This window comes from Dendropsophus ebraccatus, chromosome 9, assembly GCF_027789765.1.
Source record: "Dendropsophus ebraccatus isolate aDenEbr1 chromosome 9, aDenEbr1.pat, whole genome shotgun sequence".
NCBI lineage: Eukaryota > Metazoa > Chordata > Amphibia > Anura > Hylidae > Dendropsophus > Dendropsophus ebraccatus.
Genome location: NC_091462.1, coordinates 10513971 through 10519970, shown reverse-complemented (window position 1 = coordinate 10519970; position 6000 = coordinate 10513971).

Below are 6000 nucleotides of genomic sequence, written 5' to 3'. Positions count from 1 at the left end.
ACTATGTGCATTATATTTCTACTCTGACATCACTATCTGCAGTATCCTTCTACTCTGACATCACTAGGTGCAGTATCCTTCTAATCTGACATCACTATGTGCAGTATCCTTCTAATCTGACATCACTATGAGCATTATATTTCTACTCTGACATCACTATGTGCATTGTCCTTCTACTCTGACATCACTAGGTGCATTGTACTTCTGCTCTGACATCACTATGTGCAGTATCCTTCTACTCCGACATCACTAGGTGCATTGTCCTTCTACTCTGACGTCACTATGTGCATTGTCCTTCTACTCTGACATCACTAGGTGCATTGTCCTTCTGCTCTGACATCACTATGTGCAGTATCCTTCTACTCCGACATCACTATGTGCATTGTCCTTCTACTCTGACATCACGAGGTGCATTGTCCTTCTACTCTGACATCACTATGTGCATTGTCCTTCTACTCTGACATCACTAGGTGCATTGTCCTTCTACCCTGACATCACTAGGTGCATTGTCCTTCTACTCTGACATCACTATGTGCAGTATCCTTCTACTCTGACATCACTAGGTGCATTGTCCTTCTACCCTGACATCACTAGGTGCATTTTCCTTCTACCCTGACATCACTATGTGCATTGTCCTTCTACCCTGACATCACTATGTGCATTGTCCTTCTACTCTGACATCACTATGTGCATTGTCCTTCTACTCTGACATCACTAGGTGCATTGTCCTTCTACTCTGACATCACTATGTGCATTGTCCTTCTACTCTGACATCACTAGGTGCATTGTCCTTCTACTCTGACATCACTAGGTGCATTGTCCTTCTACCCTGACATCACTAGGTGCATTGTCCTTCTACCCTGACATCACTATGTGCATTGTCCTTCTACCCTGACATCACTAGGTGCATTGTCCTTCTACCCTGACATCACTATGTGCATTGTCCTTCTACTCTGACATCACTATGTGCATTGTCCTTCTACTCGGACATCACTATGTGCATTGAGTTTCTACTCTGACATCACTATGTGCATTGTCCTTCTACTCTGACATCACTATGTGCATTGTCCTTCTACTCTGACATCACTATGTGCATTATCTTTCTTCTCTGACATCACTATGTGCATTGTCCTTCTACTCTGACATCACTATGTGCAGTATCCTTCTACTCTGACATCACTAGGTGCATTGTCCTTTTACTCTGACATCACTAGGTGCATTGTCCTTCTACTCTGACATCCCTAGGTGCATTGTCCTTCTACTCTGACATCACTAGGTGCATTGTCCTTCTACTCTGACATCACTATGTAAATTGTCCTTCAACTCTGACATCACTAGGTGCATTGTCCTTTTACTCTGACATCACTATGTGCAGTATCCTTCTACTCTGACATCACTAGGTGCATTGTCCTTTTACTCTGACATCACTAGGTGCATTGTCCTTCTACTCTGACATCACTAGGTGCATTGTCCTTCTACTCTGACATCACTAGGTGCATTGTCCTTCTACTCTGACATCACTAGGTGCATTGTCCTTCTACTCTGACATCACTATTAGAGATGAGCGAATCTGCTGGATTTCTGGTTCATATGAACCAGAAATCTCGGCGTCTGATTCCCGCTGTTTGCTCGCTCCGTGCAGATACAGCGTAAGGATTGCCTAGAAAACTGGGATACAGCCAATGCCAATGAGTGTATCCCAGTTTTCCAGGCGTTCCTTATGCTGTATCCACCCGCTGCACGGAGCGAGCAGACAGCAGGAATCAGACGCTGAGATTTCTGGTTTATACGAACCAGAAATCCGTCAAGTTCGTTTATCTCTAATTACTATGTGAAGATTCTAATGATGTGACATCACTGCGAATGATCCCTGTACTGTAACTTCACAGTGTTCAATATTTTTAAGCATGGATATCAGTGTGTTTAATTTCCCTGTTACTATGACATCACTGTGCACATTATTGCATTACTGACATCACTGTGCACATTAGTCCATTACTATGACATCACTGTGCACATTATTGCATTACTATGACATCACTGTACACATTAGTCCATTACTATGACATCACTGCGGGGAAGCTGGGGTTAGGGGGGGCTGGGGCTCAGGGGAGGAGCTCGGGTTCAGGGGGAGAGGCTGGGGGTCAGGGGAAGCGGTAGGGGGGCAGGGCAGAAGCTGGGATTCAGGGGAAGAAGCTGGGGATCAGAGGGAGAAGCTGGGGGTCAGGGGGAGGGGGAGAGTCTGGGGGGCAGGGGAGAAGCTGGGGGGGCAGGGGAGAGTCTGGGGGGCAGGGGAGAGGTTGGGGGGCAGGGGAGAGTCTGGGGGGCAGGAGAGAGTCTGGGGGCAGGGGAGAGGCTGGGGGGCAGGGGAGAGGTTGGGGGGCAGGGGAGAGTCTGGGGGGGAGACGGGGCGGCCGGGAGCAGGATGGGCAGGCAGGCTGGTTTCCTCCCCCCATGCAGCACCGAGGTCCGGGGTCCGGGGCAGGTGTTGAGCTTCCGGCACACACAGCCTGACAGAGGCCGGAAGATCACAGCTTCAGCCCCGCGATCCCCGATCTTCTCTCCTGCGATGACGTCACATCACGTGAGCACTGCCGAGCAGGAGAGAAGATCCGGGACCGCGGGGCTGCAGCTGTGATCTTCCGGCCTCTGTCAGGCTGTGTGTGCCGGAAGCTCACCCCCTGCCCCGCACCCCGGACCCCGGACCTCGGTGCTGCATGGGGGGAGGGAACCAGCCTGCCTGCCCATCCTGCTCCCGGCCGCTCCGTCACCCCCCCCCCCCCCCCGGCGCGGACTAGGCACCCCTGGCCTGGTGCCTACGGTGGGTTTTTTAAAAAAAAAAAATAAAAAAAGTGTTCCCTGCGGGTGCCTGGTGGCATATACAGCCCTGTGTGTGTGTGTGTAGGATTCCTTCCTGACTCCACATGGCGTCAGAATAAATCCCTGGATCAACGTCCGACCCCTGGAAATCTAATGCCCATAACTTGTATTCCTATATCCAGGCCCTCTTTGTATAATGAATCAGCCATCACAGCATCACGTGGCAGCGGGCTCCATAGTCTCACTGCTCTTACAGTAAAGAATCCCTGTCTATGATGATAGTGAGACCTTCTCTCCTCTAGATGTGCAGGATGCCCCCTTGTCACGCCGGATGCCCCCCATAGCAGGATTAGGGTGGCTGTTATGTGACGGCTGGGGCAATGAGGTGACATCACTCCCATCCAGACGCCAGAACTTTTGAGAACTTAAACAACTTGATGTAATAAAGAAAAGGCATAAAAACTAAATCAAATTGAATTTAACAGGAAAGCGGTTAGTGATGATTTCCATTCAGATCTGTAAGTACAAGAATAATTAGTCCTGGAAAGCTACGAAGTGTTAATCTCATTACATTAAGCATTTGAGATGTCAAAAGGATGATTATAAAAATGACCTGCCTCCTTCATGCCAGTGATCCGGTGCCCCCTCCATGGCGCACTTCATATCTCAAAGTCATTAATGTCATCTGCTAGGAACAATTAATGGGAATGTAGAATAATTACATTGGGGATCTGGAGACTTCACCAATTCTGCCCATTAATATTCAACTTGCATTCGCTGTGTAAAATTCAGAATTCTTTGTTCCTTCTTGGCCAGAAGACGTTGGTCGGGAGCCGCTCCTTACACCCATCTGTTTACTTATTCCGAGAGTATGTCATGAAGTGACCCTCGAGAGTGTGACACCTGAATTATAGAGAGTCTCTAAACGGGAACAATTCCTAGAAAGTGAGAATGAAGAATGCGCAGTCATGGGCAGGCGGCATGGAGGCGCTGACGTCATCCACTCTCCACAAATAAGAGACCAGACCCTCCTGGTAATCTACATAAATCACTGTAAGAGCAAGTGTGGTGATGGGGTATACACTGGAAGATGTTTATTAAAAAGGACTGAATTAACCCTCTAAGTCTCTCGGCGAGAGTACTCAGTTTGTTTTATTTGTTGAACACCACCAAGGGATACATTAAGCTCTCTGTAGCATCCACATGGTGTGATCTACATCACAAGTACCGGAGCAGTGCTAGAGAGAGTCACAAGTACCGGAGCAGTGCTAGAGAGAGCCACAAGTACCGGAGCAGTGCTAGAGAGAGCCACAAGTACCGGAGCAGTGCTAGAGAGAGCCACAAGTACTGGAGCAGTGCTAGAGAGAGCCACAAGTACCGGAGCAGTGCTAGAGAGAGCCACAAGTACCGGAGCAGTGCTAGAGAGAGTCACAAGTACCGGAGCAGTGCTAGAGAGAGCCACAAGTACTGGAGCAGTGCTAGAGAGAGTCACAAGTACCGGAGCAGTGCTAGAGATAGTCACAAGTACTGGAGCAGTGCTAGAGAGAGTCACAAGTACCGGAGCAGTGCTAGAGAGAGCCACAAGTACCGGAGCAGTGCTAGAGAGAGCCACAAGTACCGGAGCAGTGCTAGAGAGAGTCACAAGTACTGGAGCAGTGCTAGAGAGAGTCACAAGTACTGGGGCAGTGCTAGAGAGAGTCACAAGTACCGGAGCAGTGCTAGAGAGAGCCACAAGTACTGGAGCAGTGACAGAGAGAGTCACAAGTACTGGAGCAGTGCTAGAGAGAGCCACAAGTACCGGAGCAGTGACAGAGAGAGTCACAAGTACTGGAGCAGTGACAGAGAGAGTCACAAGTACCGGAGCAGTGCTAGAGAGAGTCACAAGTACCGGAGCAGTGCTAGAGAGAGCCACAAGTACCGGAGCAGTGCTAGAGAGAGTCACAAGTACTGGGGCAGTGCTAGAGAGAGTCACAAGTACCGGAGCAGTGCTAGAGAGAGTCACAAGTACTGGGGCAGTGCTAGAGAGAGTCACAAGTACTGGGGCAGTGCTAGAGAGAGTCACAAGTACTGGAGCAGTGCTAGAGAGAGCCACAAGTACCGGAGCAGTGCTAGAGAGAGTCACAAGTACCGGAGCAGTGCTAGAGAGAGTCACAAGTACCGGAGCAGTGCTAGAGAGAGTCACAAGTACCGGAGCAGTGCTAGAGAGAGTCACAAGTACTGGAGCAGTGACAGAGAGAGCCACAAGTACTGGAGCAGTGCTAGAGAGAGTCACAAGTACTGGAGCAGTGCTAGAGATAGTCACAAGTACTGGAGCAGTGCTAGAGAGAGTCACAAGTACTGGAGCAGTGACAGAGAGAGCCACAAGTACTGGAGCAGTGCTAGAGAGAGTCACAAGTACTGGAGCAGTGCTAGAGATAGTCACAAGTACTGGAGCAGTGCTAGAGAGAGTCACAAGTACTGGAGCAGTGCTAGAGAGAGTCACAAGTACTGGAGCAGTGACAGAGAGAGCCACAAGTACCGGAGCAGTGCTAGAGAGAGTCACAAGTACTGGAGCAGTGCTAGAGAGAGTCACAAGTACTGGAGCAGTGCTAGAGATAGTCACAAGTACCGGAGCATTGCTAGAGAGAGCCACAAGTACCGGAGCAGTGCCAGAGAGAGTCACAAGTACCGGAGCAGTGCCAGAGAGAGTCACAAGTACCGGAGCAGTGCTAGAGAGAGTCACAAGTACCGGAGCAGTGCTAGAGAGAGTCACAAGCACTGGAGCAGAGCTAGAGAGAGTCACAAGTACTGGAGCAGTGACAGAGAGAGTCACAAGTACCGGAGCAGTGACAGAGAGAGTCACAAGTACTTAAGCAGTGAGAGAGAGAGTCACAAGTACCGGAGCAGTGACAGAGAGAGCCACGAGTGTGATAGACCAGTGTGGTAGTAGTATAGCCTACTGCTCAGCTGGTTGTGTTCTACTACACTCTGCCTTTGAACCAGATGTTGGTGGTCTTTAGCTGCCCCAATAGTCGGTAACCTCCGGGAGTGTTTAGGGTCACTTGGGCACCTGTCACGGTAACCTGGAGTGGTAGCAGACCCACCCAGGTTGTTGGTACTGCCACTCACTGAAAAGGGGAAATAACCCAAGTATATGGTGGTGTATGTGGGTGCAGATGCTGATAGATTTGACCAGAGTCC